The sequence below is a fragment of the Desmodus rotundus genome, chromosome 2 (assembly GCF_022682495.2).
Source record: "Desmodus rotundus isolate HL8 chromosome 2, HLdesRot8A.1, whole genome shotgun sequence".
Taxonomy (NCBI): Eukaryota; Metazoa; Chordata; class Mammalia; order Chiroptera; family Phyllostomidae; genus Desmodus; species Desmodus rotundus.
In genome coordinates, this window is record NC_071388.1 from 30,020,427 (window position 1) to 30,047,287 (window position 26,861).

The 26,861-nt window shown below is 37.7% G+C and overlaps 1 protein-coding gene, 1 non-coding gene and 1 pseudogene across 2 annotated transcripts in view; 2 read left to right on the forward strand and 1 right to left on the reverse strand.

The window, feature by feature from the left end:
- Window positions 1–26,861, forward strand: part of SERPINI1 (serpin family I member 1) — a 74,211-nt gene that overhangs the window by 5,610 nt on the left and 41,740 nt on the right. The window lies entirely within an intron of this gene.
- LOC112309202 (transcription elongation factor A protein-like 8) lies at window positions 14,861–20,659 on the reverse strand (annotated as a pseudogene).
- LOC112309879 (small nucleolar RNA SNORA25) lies at window positions 17,879–18,005 on the forward strand. The gene has a single exon (XR_002975319.2). It is a non-coding gene; the product is annotated as a small nucleolar RNA SNORA25 (small nucleolar RNA).

The window sequence follows — 26,861 nt, forward strand, 5'->3', positions numbered from 1 at the left end:
TAAGACCTGGAGAAGTCTAGTTAACTGTAAATAGCTCTTAATTTAATGATTGCAGATATTTAGCTGTCTCTTGTGTTCTAACATTCACTAGCATGCTTATAGGTACAAATAGGCTTGGAACTCGTGATTGCTTCATCATGTTCCTTTGGCATTACTCTAATGCTTATCACTGTGCCTTGCTGAGTTCCTAATTGTCTTTACCAGATGCTTAGTATCTTCAGAGCTAAGACAGTTTCATGTACCTTTGTATCTGAGAACCTTCTGCATAGTCTATACTTGGTAACAATTTGTTTAAAGATTTGACAACCTATATGAAGTACCATTTTGCATTTTTCACAGTCAAGTATGCTAGAAAAATTAATTTTTCTTATACATCTGTTTTAGTACCAAATTCAGCCCTCTGCCCACAACAGTTGCTTACATTAAAGTTAATGTAAATATTGCTGTCTTTTGTTGGCTTTCTGAATGAATAGAACAAGCATTGCTATTAACTGCAACCGTGCATGTGTATACTTTAGATATAAATTTAGATATAAGTTAATTGGGTGCTGTTGGGAATTAGTGTGGTTTCTCCTTGCCTCCAGAACTTTGCTGACTTCAAATGTACTTTTAGGTGACACTCCCAACACATACATACACATACTTTTTAGGACTGTTTTTTTGGTACAGAAATAGAAACTTAGAGGAAAGTATATAAATGTAATATGAGGCTTTATCTTAACCAAAATTCAACTGCTCTTGAATGTTTTATCTTTAGTGAAATGGTTACATGGGGAGGCCTTGTTCAGGCTTATTATGCCTAAGTTACACAGGTGCTTGTCATCTTTGAGCCAGCATGGACAGGGGTGCATTCTGAGATTTGGCACTAAGCTCTCACTGCGGGCTCCTACACAGCGCAGCTGCTGAAGTGTGTGCGTGTTACCTCAGATTCCAGCCACTCCTCCAAGGCCCCCTTCTGGCTCAGCCTAGGAAGGGAGTCTTCTGAGCTCCTTACAGCTCAATTTAGTGTGGGAAGGAAAGAAGATGGGGAATTTACTTTGATTTAATAACCTCATTTTCCTAAGTGTATTGTTTTTCCCAGATGCAGCTCAGACCAGAGTTCTCAGTAACAGTAACTCAGGTGTCATAAAATGATCTTACAGCACAATTCGGTGATTACCTATCAACTTTATAGTCCATCATTCCCCCTCCCCACTCCCCTAGCATGTTGGCTTTTCCTTTTGTTGTTGTTGTTTATTGACTTGACAGAGAGAGAGAATAATCAATTTTCCATTTGTTGCTCTACGTATTTATGCATTCATTGGTTGATTCTTGTATGTGCCCTGACTTGGGTTGGAACCTGCAACCCTGGCATATGAGGACGTTACCCTAACCAGCTGAGACCCTGCCAGGATGCATGTTGCCTTCTCTCGAATGGACTCAGAAGAGCTCGCTGGCATACTTTTGATATCTTGCCCCACGTTGGATTGCTTCTGTCATTTTTTGATAACTTAAATTTTGTTTTTGAACAGCTAGTTTTATAGGAGGTCTGTTTATCCTATGTAACATGAAGGGTTAATTTCATTGTTTCCCACCTCTAGTACTATGCTACAGATACTGTATTATGATGTATAATTTTGGTCACTCACTTGAATTAAATCAGTTATTAGAGCATTTAATGGTTGTGTACTTCACAGAGCAATTTAAAATCATTGAAGCAATTAATGTTTTTTAAATATATTCAGCCTTCCTGTTAAAAAGCCTCTACAAAGTATCTCAAATTGCTTACAGATATTAAATCACTCACTCTATGTTCAAAGCAGGTTAAATTGTATATCATTTCATTTAACATATAATACTGGGTGAAATTTGTACAATGCCAATATTTTCACAGCTATGTAACAATGGTATAATTTTTGCTTTTGCTAAATCAAGAAACATTAAAGAAATTATATGTATTATGAGGTCTTAAGCACAAGGTACATTGACTAAATCTAAGAAAGGCAATTCTGTACTCCAAAGTTTCTGATGAGTTCTTTTAAAAATAAAATGCTAATAACTTAAAACTATGAAGGCCTAATAACTATTCATATTTTTAATATAACATCATATTTAGCTAATAATGAGTAATATAAAATTAAACATTTTGAGAGAGAAAGAAATCTTTTTATCCAAGATTATCATTTCCTTTAAAGATCGTATGTATTTATTTTTAGAGAGAGAGAGAAAGAGAGGGAGAGAACCATCGATGTGAGAGAGAAACATCGATCGGTTGCCTCTTGCATGTGCCCTGACCGAGGACTGAAGCTGCAACCTGGGCATGTGCCCTGACCAGGAATTGAACCAGCGACCTTTTGCTTTGCAGGACATTGCCCAACCAGCTGAGCTACACCAGTCAAGGCTCCAAGATTATCTTAAAAGCAATTTTTTACACACATTATGTGGTCCAAAACTAATGGACAATTTTAAAAAATACTTTTAAAGTATCAATTAGAAATGCTTTCGGTTTTATGCACGATGTCATAAACAAGAGGGATTTATTTTCCCAAAACAAGAAGTCTAGAAAGTAATTCTTTGTTTAAAGGTTGTCAGGGTTTTGTCTACGTGCTTTCTCTCCTGCTCACTACAAGATTGGCATTTCCGCTGACTCCCATATCACATTCCAGTTAAGGGCAGGAATAATGAGGAATGGGGTGGAGATATTGAGCCTTTCTCTTTTAATCAGGAAACAAAAAGCGTTTTCCCAATGACCTCCAGCAAATGTTTGCTGTGGATCTACTGTCCAGTGGCACGTGGCTGCCCCTGGCTTTAAAGAGGATTTTGGGCTTTTGTGGTGGATAAAACAGGGGAACAGTAGTTTGAGAATGACTCTTGAGTAACCAGTCAATAGTTTCAACTATAATCTGATAATGAAAACCTTGTTAACTTTAAATTGTATTCCATCTCCTTCTGACTCAGTGCCATTGGTTTGTCTGTTTTATCCCCAGATTAGGAAATTCTCATCCTTTTACACCAAGTTTTCAGTCCTGTGGCTACCAAATTCCAAGTTTGTGGTCGAAGGCATTCCTCGGAGACCTGTTCTCTCTGGTTAAAAAGTCACTTATGCCACATTTAGTACCTGACCTGTACTTTTCATATTCAGAAGTAGAAGGAAGTGTTCTACATTGTCATCAGGGAAGGCCTTGAGGAATAGAAGTAGAGAAGGATGATTTTATCATAAATCTGCTTTAAACCTCAAAGTAGCAAAAACATTTCCATATAGACTTCATTTGAGAATAGAGGTATAGGAAATGAAAAGAATTCACAATTGAATATTATGATTCTTTTTAAGAAAATTTGTTTATCTTCCGGAAAAAGCAAAACAAGCCATTGTTTCATAGGGAGGAATTCACTAATTTTTTTTTATCCTGGGAAGTGGTGTTACCCATTTCTAAAATGTTAAAACTATTATTGACATCTGTGCTGATTATTACCTAAATTATGACTCCTTCTTACAATGACACATCTTAAACTTTAAGTTATGACTCCTTGAAATAGGAAAATCAGAGGAGAAAATTGAAACTTGAGAAAATAAAAACCCTATTTTTTCTATATTAAAAAATCATAATCAAAGATGATGACCATAGAACCTTGGCTATATTTCAGTTTTCTATATTTCCATATCAACACTTTATTGTCCAATTTTTACATTTTATCATGTGACCTTAGGTGGGTAGCTTAACTAGGACAAAACTTTCCAGATATCATTACAAGTAAATTTCTAAATTACTCCTACAGTCTGTAGCATGGAGTTGAGTGCTATAAAGAGATACAGCAAAAGACAGGTTGGGGAAAAATACAGGTTGTCCATATGGAAAATAATAATAAATAATAATACAAGAATGAGCTCTTGCGCACTCACAACTGTAAAACTACTTTTGGCCACCTTGTATGTGAAATCACTTATTACTTGATAATACAAGACACACACATATAAAACAAGGGTATGTATCTTAGGACTGTAGCATCGCCGCAGTTATTCTGGTACAAGCCCAGAAGCAGAAGAAAACGCTCTACGTTGTCGTCAGGGAAGGCTTTGAGAAGTAGAAGTAGAGCAGCCTGGTACGCTGGTTAAAAGCAAGGGACTGCAAGCTACAGCTGGCGGGTTCACTACCTTTTTTGTAAGCCAAATTTTATTGAAACACAAGAATGCCCACCATTTGCATATTGTTAAGATTGCCTTCTTGCTACAACAGCAGAGTTGAGTCATTGTGAAAAAGACCACATGGCCCATCAGCCTAAAATATTTCCTATCTGACCCTTGTAAAAAATGTTTGTCAGCGACTGCTGTAAGCATGTGGGCTGTGCGGTCAGACAAAACTGGGTTCAAGTTTGGTTTTGTAATCTGTAGCTTGACTCAAAGGCCGTTTATGTGATTTCACATAACATGCATTGCATGATACCTGGCGTGTGGTAGATGTTCATTAAATATTTATTAAATTTATTAGATTTTTATTATGACTTACTATTTTAAATGAGCTGTAACTTTTAATTCAAATGGAGATTTGAATCTCTAAGTTTAAGTACTCCCTACCCCTACAATAAATGTTTAGTAAACTGGGAAGGGTATCATATAATCATAAGACATTTTCAAGAATTGCACAAAATGTTGTATAGTGACAATGAGATTGATATAAGAGCTAAACAACCTAAATGTATAGAAAAGTAAAGCCCAGACTTAAAAATACAATTACAGGCATACCTGGGAAACATTGCAAGTTTGGTTCCAGACCACTGCAATAAAGCAAATATTGCAGTTAAGCAAGCCACACAATTTTTGTAGTTTCCCAGTGCCTATAAAAGTTACATTTACACTACACTGTAGTCTAGTAAGTGTGCAATAGCATATGCCTAAAAAACAATTTACAAACCTTAACTTAAAAAATTAAAATATCTTATTGCTAGTAAATGCTAACCATCATCTAATCCTGTTGGAAAGTGGGACAAATAAACGTCTTACACAGGGTTGCCACAAACTTCCCCTCCGTAAAACAAAACGCAGTACCTTCCAAGTGCAATGCCGTGAGGAATATCTGTAATTAAAACCAAACATCATATTAAATGTAGAAAGCCATGCCCATCAATTAAAATAGAGGTGAAGATACTTTATGAGAACTTAGAGGAAGATGACGTTTAAAACTGAATATACTAAAGAGGGGACATCACTACCCATCCTACAGAAATAAAAAGAGATTGTTAGGGAATACTATGAACAATTACATGGTAACAAATTAGATAACCTAGGTGAAATGGATAAATTCGTACAAAAACAAACTACCAAACAATTTACGAAGAAATACAAAGTTTAAATATGGACTCAAAAATCCTCAACAAAATACTAGCAAATAAAATCTGGCAATAATAAAAAATTACATAGCATGATCAAATGGGATTTATTCCAAGATTCAAAGTTAGTTTAACATGAAATAAATCAATGCAATATGCCATCTCAATAGAATAAAAGGCACAATCATCTAAATAGAGGCAGAAACACATTTGACAAAATCCAACACATTTTCATGAGGAAAACACTCAACAAACCAGGAATAGAAAGGAATGTCCTCAAACTGACAAAGGATATCTACAAAAACCCCAAAGCTAATATATTTTTAATTTTTTAAATTGTTTTTCAAGAACAGGTGTCTCCATTTTTAATAGGATAAGGAATAAAAGAAGGATGTCTTCTGTTCAACATTTTGCTAGGGGTTCTAGCACAGGTAGTTAGGCAAGAAAAAGAAATAAAAAGCATCCAGGTTGGAAATGAAGTAAATCTGTCTCTGCTCACAGATGAAATATCTTGTATATTACAAAATCCTAAGGAATACACACACATACAATTAGAACTAATAAACAAGTTCAACAAGGTTGCCAGATATAGGATCACAATAAATCAGTTGTATTTTATACACAAGCAGTGACAATTCAGGAGTAAATTTAATGAAGTACAAAAGTTTTACACCAAAAAACCAAAATGGTGCACAAAATATCACCAAAAGAGATTAAAGAAGACCTAAATAAATTGAAAGATAGCTCATGCTTGTGAACTGAAAGACAATATTGTTAAGATGGTAGTATTCCCTGAATTAATCTACAGATTCAGTGCATCAAAATATCAGCTACCTTTTTTTGCAAAAACTGACAAATGGAAATGCAAAGAATCTAGACATACATTTATGTATCCAATGGAATTAAGAGTTCAGAAACACACCCTTACATTTATGGTCAATTAGTTTTTGACAAGAGAAAGCATAGTCTTCAGTAAATGATAGAGACAAATGGATATTCACATGCCAAAGAATGAAACTGGACCCCACCTGACAACATATACAAAAAATGTAACTCAAAATTGATCACAGGCCTAACCATAACAGCTAAAACCATGAAACTCTTAGAAGAAAATGGGTAAATTGTCACTTTTCACTCGTCCGTGGTTTCTTAGATATGACACCAGAAGCCCAAGTGACAAAAGAAGGTATAAATAAATTGGACATCATCAATTCGAAAACTTTTGTGTTTCAAAGACGCAATCAGGAAGGTGAAAAGGCAAGCCTCAGAATGGAAAAAAGTATTTGCAAATGAAATTTGGAAAGAGGCTTATATCCAAAGACTATAAAGAGCTCTTAAAATTCAAAAATAAATAAACAGTTAAAATAAGCAAAGGATTTATGGAATCTAATGAATAAACTGAACTAACCAGCAAAACAGAGACAGACTCATAGGTGGAGAACAGATGACAGCCATTGGGGTAGGGGGAGATTGGCGGGGGGGGGGGGGGGGGGGGCGGGTAGGAGGGATGGAGCAGAAAGGAAAAAGGACTCATCATGGGGACCACAGTGTGGTGATTGCTGGGGGAGGGGGTATAAGGGGACTAAATGGTAATAGGAAAAAACATAATAAAGATTAAAAAATATATGTTCACCCAAAAACCTGTACACAAATGTTCATAATAGCATTATTCATAACTCTCAAAAAGCAGTAACAGCACAGTGTCTATCAGTCTATGAACAGGTCAGCAAAATGTATAGCCATGCAATGGAATATTATTTTTTCCATCAAAAGGAATGAAGAGCTGATAGATGCTGCAACGTGGATGACTTTTGAAAACATACTAAACAAAAAGAGCCAGACACAACAGACCACATTTTATGTGAAGTAACCAGAACAGACAAATGTTTAAAGGCAGAAAGTAGATTAGTGCTAAGAGATGGGGGAGATGGGGAATGACCACTAATGACTATGGGGTTGCTCTGTGGGGTGAAAAGTTTGTAAAATTAGAGAGTGGTGATGATTGTACAACTTTATGAACATATTAAAACCACTAAATTGTACAATTTAAAAGTGCATATGTGAAAGAGTGAATATAATATAAAATTTTAAAAAACATGGGGAAGAGTCATGGAAGATTAAATTATAAGGAAGCCAGTCTAGCAGAGGAAAGTAAAATAGGAGGAAATACTCTTATATTATTTGGCCTCAGAGTACCAGGTAAAATTAATAAACAGAGTCTGAAATCTAGCCACACTTTGTTAAAGGCGTGTTCTTATTTAAATTTTAAAATGAAGGGGAAAAAAATCAAACACCTAAACAACATCAAACATTAGCAATAGTGAGAATGAAAACATCAGCTGGTCACCAGACCTCTCTTCTGCATCACCTGGTGATGGAAGGCAACTGAGCAGTGCACATGGAATTGCAATGAATAAGCTTATGATTCCAAACTCCTTGTCCAGCCTAGCTATGATTCAGTGTGCATAAGAATAAAAGAACGGGGTGGGGGAGAGCTATGGGCGGAAAAATGGGGACAACTGTAACTGAACAACAATTAAAAAAAGAATAAAAGAACAATTTTCTCAGTCATATGAGGGGAGACCCATACCACCATCACCACCAGCAATAACAAATGCATACTTAGAATTCAAGACTGGGACTATAAAATAATGAAATAAATGACATTTAAATAGTTTCTGCTACTTTGTTTTAAAACAATATGTTAAAAATAATTCTTATAAAATATATGATGTCTTATGGTAGAAAAAATAATACTGTGGATCAAAAAATCCAAGATCACTTCAAAAACAGGAAAGTATGGAAGAAACCATATTTAAATGCCTTATTTTACAATTTGTAGAGTCGTGTTATTTTATTCTTCATATTCATAGAAAAATATATTTAAAATCAAAGCAAAAAGAATAAACAAGTACCATAGCAAAAATGCTACACAAACTTCTTACAATTACCAATGAGTTTAGTCCTTTATTGAAGGTAGAAACAGCCATGCTGAGTGGAAAACACCCAGCTTGCGCTTTTTTTTTAAGACTTATTTATTTTTAGAGAGAAGGGAAAGGAGGGAGAAAGAGAGGGAGAGAAACATCAATGTGTGGTTGCCTCTTGTGGGTGTGTCCCCAACTGAGAACCTGGCCTGCAACCCAGGCATGTGCCCTGATTGGGAATCCAACCGGCCATCCTTTGGTTCACAGGCTGGCACTCAATCCACTGAGCCACACCAGCCAAGGCATACCCAGCGTGCTTTTTAAAGAGACTAATAAGCAAAATAATATATCAGTTGAAAGTAAAAGGATGGCAAAGCAATAATAGATGAAATCATTCAAAAATATATAGGGTGGCCATATTTATGAGACAAGCATATTGAAAGCAACATAACACTAATCTGTGCAAAAAAGGAGTAATTTATATTGGCAAAGATTTAATAGCTATGAGCCTATTTGTTCTGGTCATATCAAATTAAAGTACATTAAGAAGAATCTGAAAAAGAAAACATGGCCCTTGGTGTCAGATCTGGATTCCAGGGAAACGAGTGAACGTTGTAAGTAAAGAATAAGGAAAGGACCAACATGAACTTGGGAAGGACCAAAAGCAATGACAGTGGCCCAGAGGTGGTAGCAATGATGATACACATTGGAGGAAATTTGAGATGCAGCTTGAATCGTTTTTGTCCCTGTAACAGCGATAGTACAGGGATTACAAAACACGTCAGAAGTCAGCCCACAGCTAAATGTGTGTGTGTGTGTAAGTGTGTGGCATTTGGATGCCAGTTCTCCATAATCACCAACAGCCTCTATTGTCTTCTATAGAGAATGTTGTCTTATATTGTCTTAATAGAGACCCAGCTAGTTGGGGCTAAGGAAGAATAAGACAGTTGTGAGTGTGAGCAATAAGATAGAATGAATAATTGTAATAGTTCAAAAAGTAACAATTGTAAAAACTTAAAAATGCTTAATATGGAAGAGTTTTTATTTTTTACCACAATAAAAAATAAGTTCAAAAACCTTAAAAAAAGAGTAATGATTATAAATCATTTGAAATATTTAAATGTTTGTCTTAAAAGGATTATATTCATTAATCTGCTTCAGTTTGCTTCATATTATACAAAGTAATGGCTTATTGAGGCATGATACATCACTATGTAAAAATCCTCACCTTGCTTCTAGATTAAGGAAGTCAGTTTTCGTTAAAATACCGTCTCATTTCCTCTCTTTACATTTTTGTTGTTACTCTCATTTCACGTTCCTTTTATGTCACCCTAATTGGAAAATTTTAGCTTTTGATTTTACACCTGCTTCTTAACTGCTACAAAACATATTAATTATGCTTACTGCCCTTATAAAAAACATAACATTCAGCTAGCTAACTAGCATAAATAATCCATCACTGGGAATCATTAACCATCTGTGACAAACTAGAATTAATTACTATCTTTATACAAGTAAAGACAACCATTTGATTATAAAGCTGACAAAAACATAAATTCAGTTTCACTTTAAATGTAATAGTGCACCAGTTCATATTTCAAGTTATGTTTTCTTTCTTTCCCTTAGAATAACTTGTAAATGACAACCTTTAACAGGAAGATCTCATTTATCCAGTAGATTCATAATTCCCACCAAAGCACACCTTAGAACCCAGGAAATAAGCTTCCTACTCCAGCCAAATTTCTTGCTATAAAATTCAATTTATTTGTCCAGTAGCCCCTTAAGCCCTCATTCAGAGCCCGTTTACTTTGAATATACTGTTTAATTTACTGTTTAAAAACGATTAGCCCTGTTTAACAAATTAACAATTATTTAATGATAAAAGCCTCTCGATATTAATGAGGGGGGAAAATGATGGAACTAAAGAAATCATAGTTGTCCGAAGCATGCATGTCCTGATACTGCAGTCAAGTCTAGAGACATGTGCCTGGGACAGTGTTCAGTAGGCATCAGCTGGACGAGTGAAGAACAGCAAGTTTGGAATGTTCAGATGTGCCAAAGAGGGAACTTTTCATATAGTTTCATGCAAGTGATAAAAGAAATTTCAGTCCCTAAGTAGTACATTCACAGATATTGGCAAAATACAAAGCCAGGGTGACTTATTTTCAGAGAAATTAAGAAAAACAAAGTGTTCTTATGTGTTATAACATGCCCACATATGTGTTATCCAAGTATCTAATGTTTGTTAATGGTGGTATGTTTCTTTTAGAGACACACATGTGAAATGACTAGTTATACATTATGATGTAGGCTATCTCTTTTTCAGCTTGGATTTAGGAGATTCTACAAGAAGTATTTCAGCAGCACAGTTTACCATGGGAAAATAGGCTACTGCACGTAGAGATTAATAAAAGAGGAAAGGCAAGTTGAATAATAGGTTTACAATCTTGTGCCTGCTACTTGTTTGCACATCGTGTGGACTCTATTATTAGTGCATGAAGAGAAAGTGCAAAATTCTAAGAGAATAGAGGGTACTGTCGGAAGAAAATCCAGAGTACTTTACTGGGGTTTGTTTTGTTTTGTTTTGTTTGAGACTGAACTTTGCTATGACCTAAGCACTATGCTAGTATCTTTACCTACATACATTATACCCACTAGACTCTATTATTAGTGCATGAAGAGAAAGTGCAAAATTCTAAGAGAATAGATGGTACTGTCGGAAGAAAATCCAGAGTACTTTACTGGGGTTTGTTTTGTTTTGTTTTGTTTTGTTTGAGACTGAACTTTACTATGACCTAAGCACTATGCTAGTATCTTTACCTACATACATTATACCCACTAATTTTTATAATAATTCTATGAGATAAGTACTACTTTGATCCCCATTTTATAGATGAGGAAAGTGAGTCGTAGAAAGTTATGTGGGTTCCCCCAAGCATCACCGTGTAGTACCAGGCTTGCGTTTGTTTCTAGCCTAAACATGGTTTGTTCACTACTTCAGAAGTGACCGTAATCCTCGCTGTGCTGCTATAGAATGAACCATAGTTACTACACAGTGTTTCCAACTTGCATTCTGCAACTGTGAAATCTTTCATTCTTAATAAAAATTAAGACATTTACAATTATAGGCTTGGCCCTTTAAAAAAATAATGAAATCAATATATAAAAATTCTATCTTTGGACAAAGTAGAGTATGTCTAGTGATAATACAAAAAATCCACCACAAGTTTACTGTGAATAAGATATCCCAAACTCTCAGCTTGGCAAGCTGACATTCTCCCATCTCATCTCATCCCAACTGAATTGTTTTGCATAATTTGTTTTGGAAGAAAAAAAATTTAGGTGAGGAGTACCCTCTTCAATTGCCACTCCTGTCTGCTACGCTGGTCCAATTCCCACATCTGACATCTGAGTTTGTAAGCCCAGCTTTAAATCATGAGCCCTTAGCACATTTAAAATGTACTAAATGCTCTTGGATTTAGTAACATAGTTTTGGACTATGTTTGTTTGATAAAACGAACTAGACCTGTGATTATAGAAAGTAACTCAAATTGTATCAGAATAGTTTTTCAAAACCAGTCTTTACAAGCCAATATTAAATTATAGAGCAGTCAGTCAGTCATGCCTATTAATATCCTTTAAATGTTTTCTCCCTGTAGAAAGGAGTAGGAAATCCAAATTTTTTTTAAAGCCAGACTGAAAAGTTGAGACGTGTGAAATCGCACATGCTTACCCTGCTGAGTGTGTAGATTTATCAGGGAATAATATTGAGGCTATCAATAGTCAGAATGTAGTTATGAATTGTCAACGGCATTTTCAGGCTGTCAGCTTAATTGCCAGGGTAAAACTAATTGGTAAGTGCTATGCTGCAGCACAATTTGTTCTAATATCTTTTGTAAAGGAGGCCTCTAATGTTAGCAGAAGGTTACCAAGGGCACCATTTTAGCACTGTTTACTTTCCCATGGTCTAAGTGGGTTTTGTTTCAAATTGGGTTTTATAAGGTTGAACTTTATGAAATTGCCCAAATGTGGTTATTTTTGACCTACAAAAAGACAATTCACATTGTTCAACCTCGTACATCTGTTATTCCAAGCCAGAATATATCGTTCCAAACTGGGAAAGTGTTTTTTAACAGAAACTAAAATAGTTTGGTTTCTAGGTTAGTGATTAACATGCAAATTGTCCCTGCTTTCTGCCAGGCCCTGGGAGCACACGAATGATCATTTTTCTCTTCATCTCCCTAAGTCTTTAACTTACGAGAATTTCTCAGCGCTTTGCCATAGGCTGTCTCTTCCCCACACTCCCTAGGAAGGAAATCTCATCATCCTGATAATCTTTTATGTGCTGTGCACTCCCAAATGCATCTTGATCCCAGATCAGAACTCTACCCTTGTTTATCAACTCCTCCCTTAACTTTCCAAATAGATGTCTCATAAGCATCTCAGATTTACCTATTCAAAAAAAAAATTCTGATCCCCATCTCTCAGCCTTCTCTCTTCATGGTCCATTCTTCTCCATCTCAGTGAAGGGCACCCCACCCACCCAGTGGTCCAGGAGAAACGTGGGTGTCATCCTGACGCACTGTTTCCATTTCCTGTGTTCTGTTCAGTTGTTCTGTTAAATAAGAATTTCCACAATCTATTTACTCCTTTTCTGTCTCCATTGCAGCCACCTTAATCCAGCCACTATCTCTTTTCGTCTAGGTGGTTGCAATAACCACCTAATTTGTCCTTAGGCTGCTACTCTGGATTCCCTATAACCCATTCTGTAAATAGCTCATTAAATGCTCTGCATTTAGGAGAATATGCAACATCCTTGCTTCCTCCCAAACCCTGTAGGAGCTGCCCCCTATCTACTTAACCCAGCCTCCTCTTTCCCTTTCGTCCACGGATTTCTTTCAGCCCCTCCTGTTCTTAAGTCTCCTTCCTGCCCTTGGGCCTTCATTTTTCCCTGTGTCTGAAACACTGCTTCCCTCCTTAACTCACTTACCCTTCAGCTCTCGGCGTAAATAACTTGCTCAAAGAGGCCTTCCCTGATCCCCTCCCCAATCTAAAGTAGGCCCCTGTGGTGCTTTCATATAGCACATTATTATGTTTTCTTCATTGCATTTAAACACGGATTGCAATTAGATACTTGTGTGTTTTAGTGGGCTGATCGAGCTCCACAAGGCAGGCCTCTTGTCGTCTGTGCTCATCACTCTGCGTCCAGGCCCCAGTACTTACTGGATGCTAACTGCTTCAAGTGCAAAACAGTCTATCTTGTATGTTGGGGCTTGAAGAAAACCAGAGTGTTCAGAAAGGCTGTGATGCTGAGGGGCTTCTGAGAGTGGGGTATATAGGACATGAAGCACCGGCTGGTTTCAAATGTCTTCCTTTTGGGTGAGGTGACTTTTCTGAGCCCTTAGATTGCAAGCTTTTGAAAGCAGATACTTTGTCTCTTCTGTTCACTGTGGTATCACCAGTGCCTAGAAAAGTGCCTGGTATATAGTAGATGCTGAATAAATATTACACTTGTTGAGCGAATGAGCTTCTGTTTCTTCTTTTGCGAAGTTACTTTCTTGTGACACTGAGGGGTTCGATAAAAGAAAACATAGAAAGTGCTTAGTATATAGCAGGTACTCAATAAATGCAGAAAACCATAATGACTTTTTCAAAATGTAATTCTGATTTTTTTAAAGATTTTATTTGTTTTAAAGAGAGGGGAAGGGATGCAGAAAGAGAGGGAGAGAAACATCCCTGTGTGGTTGCCTCTTACACATCCCCTACTGGGGACCTGGCCCGCAACCCAGGCATGAGCCCTGACTGGGAATCAAACCAGTGACCCTTTGGTTCACAGCCCACACTCAGTCCACTGAGCTACACCAGCCAGGGCTGATTTTTTTTTTTTTACACCAGTGATTCTCAAAAACCCTGGGCCCCATGAGGATTGAGAAGGGGGTAGGGGTGGGGCCCAGGGAGGTGGCTGCATTAAAATACCTCTGCAGGCTTTTGTAAACTACCTAAACTTGTTCCTCACCTCCACTGCCTACTACAGAGTGGCTATTTGTATTTATTTTTTATCTGTAATAATTGCCAGCTTTATTCTTCTGGCGAAGAGATCCAAAGGTGATTTAAGGTTTACATTTTAATAGTTATTTCACTAAGAGTTTTTAAGTGCCCCATTGCTCTTATAAGCTGGTAGCAAATTTTGACTCTTACTCATTAAGAAAAACTAATTCTGTTAATTAAAAAATACATATAAGCAAAAAGAAAACTGACACCACACAGAGATAAGCCCAGTTAAGTTTCTGATGCGTGTACGTGTACACACGCCCATGCACACACACAATTTGGGATTTCATCCTACATATGTGAGCTGATACTAAAAACGTTGCTTTGTAAATTGTTATGTTTTACTTTACAACATGGAATGAACATATTTCATGCATATGTATGAAACTTCCCTGCTGAAAAATAGACCTGGCAAATAGGTCAAAATACAAAAATCCAGTAAGATGTGGGTAATAAGGAAACTATAACAAAATTTTATCAGATGATTAAAAATAAAACAAAGGTAAAGGATACATCAGAAAAATGCTAAAAGAAAGAAAGCAGGGGCCAGATTTTACTGTCAGACCCCCCCCCAAAAAAATTCAAGGCCTAAAGCACACAGGATAAGGATGTCTGGGTGAACGTCCTTGCTTCGAATGCATAAAACTTGTTTCTCATTCTTCTTATTTCTTCCCTAAGCCCTTCCAACTCATCTACTCCTCTTAGCATTTTTTCAGGGTCCAAATGCGTAGTGAGAGTGTCCTCTTATGTCCCTGGATGGGTTGAGTCAGCCCGCTTCTAAAGTTCCTTCTGCTTCCTGGCTTACGCCTTCTGTGGAAGGTTGATGATTTCCTTCTGCTTCCTGTGGTCCCTGTTCTGACAGGTACTCTTCTGCGGACTTCGGCATGTTGTGTGGTTTTCCTTCATTTCCTTCACAAGACTTTGGCCTGTTGAGTATTCTTCAGTTATTTCCTTTTCAAATAAATTAATCCTGCAGGGATTCAAGGCCTTTTCTCCCTCTTCCCTCACTTAGTTTCTGTTGCACCCAAAGACCAAGAGTCTTGATAAGATTCAGGGCACTTTGCTCTTTCTCCACCAATAGGGGTCTCTCTGGAGTGGCTATTTTTAAGTATATTCCTCAGGTGTGCTGAGGCAAAGGTTGAGAAACACGTGTCTAAATCTTTCCTAGACCCATTGTTACCGGAATAATAAAAGATAAATATGGTCGACTCTATTTCAGGGGACTGTCAATGTTTTTAGACAAATACCCACACGCACACACACACATAAATAAAACTGTGCAGTGATTATACAGTGATGCTGCTGTCTTTGTGTCGGTAAGAAATATCTTAATATGTGCTTGTAGTGTGTTCCTCTAGGTACATTACTCTGCATTTAATTCTAAAGACGGTTGCTAGCCCAAGTTAAAAAAGAAAGAAAAAGAAGGGAAGAATAGATTTCTTACTCTCCAAAATCAAGTATTAATCTTACTTCAAGCTCCTTTTTCAAGGGGAATATTTATATTCGTAATGACTGTGGTTGGGAGAGACTCAGTTATGCCACATTTACCTTTGTTTTATCTCAGTTTAAGAATTTGTGAGCTCTGCAGTCATTTTTATACCAGTTAATTAGGCATGAAATCCAGAAGGGAGAAAGGGATGAGGGTTAGAATCACCACAGGATGTCCACAAATCCCAGAAATAGGAGGAGTGAGAATCTATCAACCAATAGAACCACACATTACAGCCAGACCTTGGGCTACAGAGACACAAATTCAGCAATTGAAATAGATGAAAGTACCTCTCAAAGCCCTCTACTGGTCTATAATTGTAAAATGTTTACAAGCATTTGGGTCATGTATGCAATTGAAATATTTAAGCAATTCTAAGTGCCTTGCTTCTATGGGGCATATGTTTTCTCATAAGTTGCAGTTTCTAGCATGCAGCTCTGCCTTCTATACTACGTGGACACTGCTCAATTTGAATATTTTGAATGTCAATATAGAATAATATTAAGGTTTATGACCTGGCCTTAAGGAAATCCATGCTACAAATTCTGAATTCAGACATCTTTGGGACACACTGGGAATGTCACTAACCAGAGTAACCTGTTAGGAATGAAACTGCTGCACTGGCCAGCGTGGCTCAGTGTGTTGGGCATCATCCCACACAGTGAAAGGTCGCTGGTTCCATTCCCACTCAGGGCACTTGCCTGGGTTACAGGCCCAGGCCCCGGGTGGGGGCGTGCCAGAGGTAACCAACCAATGTTTCTCTCCCACATCGATGTTTTTTTTTCCCTCTCTTTCTCCCTCCCTTCCCCTCTCTCTAACAATAAATAAATAAAATATTTTTTAAAAAGGAGTAAAACTACTTCCGGTAGAGCTGTATTCAAGAAGGGAAGGTAACAGGACACACCCTCATTGTTTACTTATGGCATAACTTATTTCCCAGATTTGATCAACTACAGTCTTTAGTTTTCTTCCACTTCAGGATCTCTCAGTCTTTCATTGCAGGTCTGCAGGCCCCCCATGGAGTTCAGGCAGTAGCTGCTGCTGACTCGATTCCCATCACCACTGACCACCGAGTTGGCCACCCTGAATTCGTTTCTTCCTTTCCCTGTATCAAATATCTTTGATAACTCTTCCCTGTATCCCCAGGCAGCTCAGGGAGCCATTCTGTTGTCTGAACTGATATTTCCAAAAACATATTCACTTCACAAAATCCAACTCTTCACTTTTCCTTTAGTCTTTTAACTCTCCTTACAGGTTATCGGGTCCTGTCTCAGTGTAAGCATTACACATGTAACTCCACATCTACCGTAAGTTTATCTGTAGAGGAAAAGTGATACATTTTAATCCATGGTGTATTTCAGGATGAGAGTTTGGAAGCTATTCCTAATGAAGAATCTACTTGGTAGATTCAATGTTTTAAAATAAATGTACAAGTGAAAAATCAGTTCTTGTTTTAAAAGAATAACATAATAGTCTTAGACTCCTTCAAACAAGCCCATTGTGGTATAGCTATGCTTTGTAAAAAAGATCTGTTATTTTAGGTCAAGGGGTTAGGAAAGAGGTAACTATAAGCAGCCTTTGGTTAGTACTGGAACCTTATACAATGTAGACCAATATCACCGGCTGTTCATACTTGAAATTGCAGTAAATATAAAATGTGAATTTGATATTATAGCATAAAAAGTCTTTTTTAATACTTGTTTTTTATATGTTTTTCACTTCTCTGTAATTTCTGAGATTCTAGTAGAAATGAAATAATTTAGGTTTAGGTTAATAAACCTAAAGCCTATATTATTAACTATTAAAACAAATAGGTATTACTGATTTTCTAAAGTTATTCTCTTAATTAAACTTCCAAATAAGAATATCTGTCTATCAGTCATAAGATAAGGCATCTTTCTTATTTTGGAAGATGTAGATACAAGCACATTCCCCTTGTCATTAATAGGGCCATCATAGCCGTGAAAGCAATTTTCTACCACTGCAATTATTGAGATTAGCTATTTGATTTCCATTAATCAAAAGACCAAAAAAAAAACCCCAAAACCCTAAGTAACTATAATATGCAACCAACTCTCCGCCTCTGACTTTAAAAATAACGCATTCTGATAGGTCATTTCAAAGAGAACATATGGGACCAAAACCAGGAGCTCTTAATGCAGGGAGCTGAGATTGAAGTTCACCATAAGATGTAATCGACACTCAATAGTGCTATGTCTTCCTGAGGAGATATAAGATAAAAAATAAAAACAATGTTTTCTGAATCTCAGCTGACTCTTCATTATGTCAGGAGCCTAAGTCACTGTGTGAAACATGGAGTTGATGACTGTATGTAAATGAGTTTTTCTACCTGTAGGGAATCACCTCTGTGAGATTCAATATTTAAGCAGCTACAAAGAGGTTTATTAAAGAGAAAAGTGAGTCTATTACTGATTAGGATAGTTTGAGAGAAAGACACATTAAACAGCGATTTTTAAATAGTCAAGTTAGTAAATCATTATCAAATGACTTTAACACTGGAAATAATCTTAAAGATCAAAGACCACCCTGCCATCCTTTACTGATGATGCCCAGGGCATTTTCTAAGACCACCTGCAGCATTCCAGCTGTTTGAAAAGAACTCGGTTCTACCATACTGCAAGATCACTGAAGATAGTGTTTAATTGTTGCTCACATCCACCGTATTTGCACAGAGCTGGGGATATATTAAGCATTCAAAGTATGAGTCTGTGTGATGAATTCGTAAGTGATTTGATGAACAAACATGATCATCTGTCTGTTGCACAGGGATATGTGTTATACAAATCATACTCAAGATTGATTTTATGTGTTTTCAGAAGTTCTCGCTCATTAAAGTAGCCTAAACACTAATGATATCTTTATCCCTCTCCCTCCCTCCCTCCCTCCCTCCCCTTCTCTCTCTCTCACACACACACACACACACACCCCATAATTATTGAACTCATACTTCTCATTGGCCTCTGTATATTCAAATTAACCAAGAATATACAGATCCCTAAACACCCTTGCCAATTGCCAGACGGCCAAATCTCCAGCCAGAGTATAATGCCTGGGGTATTCAGTACCCTGAGCTTCTTTCTCCTTGTAGGTCTTTTGTCTTTATTCGGAGCTGCTGATGTCTGGATCCAGTATCCTGTGCCCTTGATCCTCCCAGACATTTTTTCTTCTCAGCTGTACATTTTAATCTTTTCTCATATGCCAGATACCCAAACAGGCATTTCTTGTGGGCCAGGGCAGTGGGGAGGGAGGATTGATTTTTTAGCAAGGCATTGATCTATGTGAGCGGAACCATCTAAAAAGGTCAGAGCAAATCTAGGACAATTTAAAAAATAAAATAATGAAAGCAACAGATGATAACTCATAGAATAAAATAAATACCTATGAGTTCATGCTCATACAAACAAATAATTTTCTTATATAGATAAATGAGAGGGAAAGGATACCTCTTCCTTACAGTAGAATTCCAAATGATGAATATAGAAAGAATGTTGCAAGAAGAATCACCATTTAGCAAACATAATGTTAATTGTTGCAGGTGAGAACAATCAAGGGATATTAAAATTAGTAGCCAAAAGTATAATGAGAAATAGGATATTTGCATAGTCTTAATGCATCTACCCACAAGATATTTTTTTTAACACTGCAGGAGACTAGGGAGACATGACAACTAAATGCAATGTGGCACCCGGGATAGAACGCAGGACCAGAAAGGGACATTAGTGGAATAACTGGAAAAATTTGAATGAGGTCTATAGATCAGTTAATAGTATTATATCGATGTTAATATATTGATTTTTATAATTCTGCCCTAGGTGTAATTAAGATATTAATATAGGTGAAAGGTAAATAGCATACATTTTTCAACCTTTTTGTAATTCTAAAATTATTTCAGAATTAAAACTTAAAATATTTTTTAAATGAATAAAAAAGCCATAACATTTTCTGATATTTGAGTGGCCCTTGATAAAAGAAGCCTAAGAAGTGATAGGGAAGTTTTTTATGATCCACATTTGACCCTGGAATTAGATGCAAGCCAGTGATTTGCCCAAGGCATTGCGGAGCCAGGTGTGAGATTCCTATGGCCCCTGTGTTCTCATAACTATTCACCGGGAGGATGGACAAGGTGTTATTACTCCCACTTCATAGACTTGGACCCAGAATTCCAGCAAAAGGTTTGCCATTTAGTGAGTGGTGGAGTTGGAACTCAAGTTCAAGTCTTCCCATTCTTAATCCAGTTTTCATTTATATACCATAAATGTAGCTATTTCTCTCTGTTTTCTTTTATTTTGTGACAAACATTTGTTTAGAATCTTCTAGGCAAGACACTGCACTGAGAACCATTCATACACAAATGGAAATGTCTTTTAGGGGACACTCCTTAATGAGGTGAGTCTTGAAAGAGTAACAGAAGTATCCAGGGGACAAAGGCTAGGAATTTCACTCTAAGTAGTGATGGTGGTAACTCAGCCTGTAAAAATGATAGCAAGAGTACAACAGAATGGGCCTTGAAGCCCAACATCCTTGAGGTCCCCTTTTATTATTTCTCTGTAAACACTTAGTGCCCATCCATCAGGGAAAGACCCCTTACAGGCTGCTCTTTAAAAGTACACATTAATTTCCTCACATTCACTATGCTTTGGGGATTGTTTTAGAATCCACTTAAATTCTGCTTCACTAGCAAGCTTAAATTAGTCTTGCTGCCTGTGTGTTTGTGGTTCAGCTGGCTGCTCACACTCGTTCTCTGTGTGGTGCCATCAATTGGATCTTACCGAAGTTCAATGATTCTGGTAGGAGAAGTGCCAGCCTCTGGCTGGTAACTAATGTCAAGAGAAGATGTGCCTGCCTGGCTTTGGAATGTTGAGTATGGCATGCTGTTCAGGCACAGGACAGTGGAAGGCAACTGAGCAGAGAATACGGGTGGCCTCCAATATTCTCACACTATGTCCCTGAGTTGAACATACTGCTTCAGCTTAAATTCATGAGCTGTCAACAGGAGCTTCCTTAGTTCTGGTAGCCTGGCTCCAAATCTCAGTGAGTGTGTGTGTGTGTGTGTGTGTGGTCTGAACCTGCTGAAACCCTATGGATTATTTAGTGGAATAGCTCTCCTGAATTTTTCTAATCTGGCCAAAGTTCACATAATTCAAAATATTGAACTGCCTTCCCTTCATGGTTTCACATGTGTCCGGATTATGTGAGGGAGATGAGTTCAACATCATGGGGATGTAAGGCATTAACACTTAAGATTCATTCCTCACAATACTGCAGATAAGTCACCATTGCGGATAGCAAGGCCAGCTGATTACTCTCCGTGGGGTGGTAGTCTCAGGTCTTCAGTTTTGGAGTGCACATTGTTGGCGGCACATGGAACACATACATCTGCATGTGAGCAAGCCTCAATACCAGTGCGACAGCTCCTCCTGATGCACAGTTTTGCTTGTACAACAGCCCTTTTCAACCTGACCTAGATGGGGAGTAAACAGTGCCTCTTATGTGGTTTATTCAGGTGTGATCTTTTGTTCTGAGCCAAACTTCAGACACTCGAATAATAGACTTCTGGGATCACTGGCTTTGTTATAAAGTTTATCCATTGCAAGACCACCACTGAATTTCAACAGCTTTGAGACTTGCAGAGTCCAGATAACAAGCCAAAAGTTCAGTGATGGCAATTTCAGTGTGTTAAACCATTAATTGACCCCAAGTTAAAAACTTTATGGGCCTCTACTTTATGGCTGAGAAATTTGCCCACATTCTTTGTTAATAAAACTAAATTCCCAACTGTATCAGTTTTCAAATGTATCATCAACTATATTTGTATTGAAACTTTAAGCCATATTAGCCTTACAGATTTTATTGATGTAGTAGGGTGAAGGAGTGGTGAATAATACCTTTATTAAAGTGACTCATGTATGTCTTTAAATAGTATGTTATCATTCAACCAGAATTACTCATTCCATATTAGCCCTCAAACATTTGTATATTATACTGATGTTCTAATTTCATAATACATTACAGTGATTTCTGTTGCATAAATAATAGCTTTTATTGCTTATAAAATTTGCTTTGACACACTCAATAATGTCTTCTTCAAACTTACATTGCATTGATTACATCTGGCAGCCCCATATGGTGAAACTTAGTTATGACCCTTTCAATTAAATTACGGTTGGAAACCCGCTTCTGGGGTGCACATCTGTGATCCACTAAATTTCTTAGTGACATTCAGAACATGAACTAATTTTGAGAGAATAAATTGGTAATACAAATGGGAGCAGAGGAGGTTTTCACTCCGTATTAATTTATATTTCAAAATTCATTACTTGTACAGTTTACTTTCCAAGCTAATTCTAACCAAAGATGAGTAATACTGCTTTGGCAAGAGTATGTACATAAGATATTTCCATATGTTAAGCAGAAATACCAAGTACAGTGCATGTGCACAAGTAGGATGCAGTGAAAAATATTCTTAAGGCAGGTTCTCTAGCGCCTGCTCCCAGACTTGTACTCAGCTAATGACCTTGCATCCTATTTCATGGAGAAAAGGAAATCCATCAGAAAATTTCCACAGCCTCCCACTACCATAGGCCCCCACCTAAAAGCATCTGTACCCACCCACTTTGCCTTTTCCCCTTTTTCCATAGGTGAATCGTCTGCTTCTGTCTAAGGCCAGCCCCCACCTGTGCTCAGGTTCTCATCCTCTGCTCACACCACCACTCACTCCTCAATCTCCTCTCCTGGAGCATCAGTGCCCCCTCTCTCCTGGAGCATCACTACCAGGAAATAAGCACCCTCTTTCTTCTCTTACCTGAAACTAGCAGACAGAGAAAACCCTCTCTTGGCTACTTCTTTCTCTTGGCTACTCCTGATTTCCCTGTTCCTCCGAGAATTGTCTTGGCTCAGTTTCTAAATCCTCTCTTCCTGTTCTTCCTCCACTCACTCTGACCAAGCTTTCACTCACTATCCTTCTCAGCCTCTCCATTATGTCTGTGTTGGATTCTTGCTAATCTTTGGACTAAACAGATACATTCCTTCCTCAGGCATTTGCTTTGCTAAGCCCTGGCCTCTGACCCCAATTATCAGTGGCTTGCTTCTTCCTTGAAGCCTTTGTTTAAAAATCACCTATGTAGTGAAACCTTCCTAATCTTTGTTTTTATTTTTATTTTTACTTAATTTTTTTATTGTCGACACTATTAGATGTCCCCAGTTTCCCTTCCTTTGTCCCCTTCCTCCGCTTTGTCCCTCCCTCCCTCCCACTGCTTCACTTACCCCCCCCCAACCCCGCCTTCATCACTTTGTTATCTGTGTCCATGGGCTACGCATAAATATATGTTCCTTGGCTAATCTCTTGTAGTTCCCTGCACCCCCCCACCCCCTCCGAGATCTGTCAGTCTGTTCCATGTGTCCATGCCTCTGGGTTTGTTTTCTTTGTCAGTTTCTTTTGATCATTAGATTCCACATATGAGTGAGAACATATGGTGTTTGTCTTTCTCTGACTGGCTTATTTTGCTTAGCATAATATTCTCCATGTCCATGTATCCACCCTTGCTGTCACAAAGGGTAAGAGTTCCTTCTTTTTTATAGCCTCATAGAATTCCAATGTGTAAACGTACCACAACTTTTTAATCCATTCATCTATTGATGGGCACTTGGGCTGTCTCCAGACCTTGGCTATTGTAAATGATGCTGCTATGAACATAGGAGTGCACATATTCTTTCTGATTAGGATATAGTTTTCGGGCTTCTTAGGATATATTCCCAGAAATGGAATTACTGGGTCAAAAGCATTTTCCTTTTTAATTTTTCGAGGAAATTCCATACTATTTTCCGTAGTGGCTGTACCAGTCTGCATTCCCACCAATAGTGCACTAGGATTCCCTTTTCTCCACATCCTCAACAGCACTTGTTTTTTGTTGATTTATTGATTATGGCCATTCTGGCAGGTATGAGGTGATATCTCATTGTGCTTTTCATTTGCATTTCTCTGATGATGAGTGACAGTGATGTTGAGCATCTTTTCATATGTCAATTGGCCATCTATTTATCCTCTTTGGAGAAATGTCTATTCTGGTTATTTGCCTATTTTTTAAAAAGATTTTATTTATTTATTTTTAGGGAGAGGGAAAGGGAGGAAGAAAGAGAGAGAAACATCAGTGTGTGGTTGTGTCTCATGCACCACCTACTGGGGACCTGGCCAGCAACCCAGGCATGTGCCCTGACTAGGACTTGAACTGGTGACCCTTTGGTTCACAGGCCTGCACTCAATCCACTGAGCCACACCAGCCAGCGATATTTGCCCATTTTTTAAATTGGATTGTTTGTCTTCCTACTGTTGAGTTGTATAAGTTTTTCTGTATATTTGGAAATTAACTCCTTATAATCCTTTTATTTAAAATCACAATGTTCCTTCCCATCCCTTCATTCTGTTATCCCCTTTTGCTGATTTATTTCTTTACAGGATATTTATCACATTCTAAAATTGCCTATTACATATTTCATTTTCTAGATAAAGTCCATTACAGGTTTTTTGGGGGATTTGAGTGTTTAACAGGCAGTGTGGATATAGGTCTCCTCTGCAAACAAACTAAATGGCTGATGACAAGGAAAGGGTGCTGGGGGTAGAAGCCTGGGTTTGGGATCCAGCTCTGACTAACTCACTGTGAACTGTGAACTGTGAACTGTGTGAAATTGTCATTGTTCACACTGTGTGTTCACAAAAGTGTGAACAATGACAATTTCACTGTCTACCATCTGCCAGTCTCTGTCTGCTCGTCTGTAAGTGCAGGTAACATACCTAGATCATTCGCTCAGCAAATATTGAGGGCAGTCTTAGGCCAAGCAACAGGCCAGGCCCAGAGAGCCCTGAGTGGGACAGATGTGCTTCCTGCCCTCATGGGGCTTGGCTAGGGAGGAGGTAGGTATTAAACAACAATTCTAGAAACAAATCTAAACATCACAGACACTTGACTGTGTAGAAATAAATGAGCTGACTTGTAAAGTGCCTTGTTTGTGATTAGTTCTGCGTCCCTACTTGTCTCAAGCTGTCACTGCCCAGCTTTAACCTCATTTTTACTGTCAGGCATACCCTAATTGGTATCCTACCAACTTACTGTTCACACTTGATTGCATCTTACAATCACGTGAAATATCTTTTAATACGAGCAACTTGGGCCATGTCTAGAATTTCTGATTCAGGAGGTTGGTGATATAGCCCCCAACCTTCATTTTCACCATCTCTTAGGAAATTCTGATGCAGAACCTCCAGACCACACACTGAGAAGTGCTGATTTAGAGGAATCATTTTATTGTCTCCCTTTTAAATAATAGGTTATAAAAATATTTTAAAGTCATGTCATTCTAAAGTAAATTATGCTCCCCCAGAAGCCCTTTAGTCTAGGACTTTTGCCTCGCGTTAATAATTTTAATGATCCTTAGAGGCTACACATGCACTGTCTAATCATACCAGATTCTCAATCTTAAAATAACTCACTACCCTGAGGACACCTTTTGTTGTCTAGTAGCTTGATTGCAAAAAAAAAAAAAACCACTTGAAGACTTTTAAAATGCCATCCATTTTCAGGGCTCAGAAGTGAGGAACACCAAAGAAAACTACAACCAAAAAGAAAATTGATCTGAGAGCCATCTTACCACAGACACTGAGAAAAGCCTTCAGCAAATGGTGCCGATGGCTGCCATGCAGATTCAGATGTGAACATAATTCACCCCGTTAACAAAATTATGCCAAGGGAAGTACTTTTGAAATATGACATGTAGCCATGTTCTGTGTGATAAGGTCATAAACCCACAAAATATTTCTTAATAAGTAATCATAAGTTAAGTTATATATTGCCCAATTCAGAATTATTGAGGGCTAGAAAATCTGACTTGTGCATTAAAAACAAAAGCAAACCAATGACAATTTATTATGTTTTTTAAACTACATTAATGTTACCTTTCACAACAGTATGGATGAACCTGGAGAGGATTATGCTAAGTGAAACAAGCCAGGCAGAGAAAGACAAATACCATATGATTTCACTTATGCAAAGTCTGTCTGGGAAAAAAAGTCCAGCCATTGTTAATATGATGAGAACGGTTTGTGCAACATTGATGTAACCTGACAGCCAAGGAATGTGGACTGGAATGTGCATGTGTGAACAATGACAACTTCACTGTACTAGTCACTGGGGATGGTAGACGCCACTGACTGAGTACGTGTACTGTGTGGTCATCACATTCACAATGACTGAGCAAGTAGAGCAACAAATCTGCATCAAGTTTTGCGTTAAGCTTGAACATTCATCCATGGAAACTGTTCAGATAATTCACGAGGCCACAGATGTGAACAACTGGTGATTGGCAGCTTCATCACAACAACATGCCTGCTCATGCATCACATCTCATGCAGAGTGTTTTGGCAAAACATCAAATCACCCAGGATACTCAGTCCCCCTACAGCCCAGATTTTGTGCTCTGCGACTTCTGGCTTTTTCCAAAACTAAAATCACCTTTGAAAGGGAAGAGATTTCAGACCATCATTGAGATTCAGGAAAATATGACAGGGCAGCTGATGGTGATTGGGAAAACTGTGTGAGGTCCCAAGGTGCCAACTTCGAAGGGGATTGTGGCATCTTGTCCTGCGTACAATATTTCTTGTATCTTCTTCAATGAATGTCTCCATTTCTTATATTACATGGCTAGGTACATTCTGCACAGACCTCATGAGTTTCTCCTTTTCTACAGAAATTATAACATAATATACATTCTATACACACTGATTTGCAACCTCATTTCTTGATTTAGTAGCATGTCTTAGAAACTACTTCCTATTATTCCATGAGGAGCTTCCACATTTTTAAAATTCATATGTATAGCATTTCACTATATAGATATGCCACAATTTACCTAATTGGTGTTCTACTACTAAGAATTTATACTATTGCAACCGTTTGCTATTACAAATAATGAGGCCATGAGTAATTTCAGAAATGCATCATTTCATAGGTGTGCAATTATCTCTGCAGGATAAATTCCTAGAAATTAAATTGCTAAGTCAAAAGACACAAATGTCATAATTT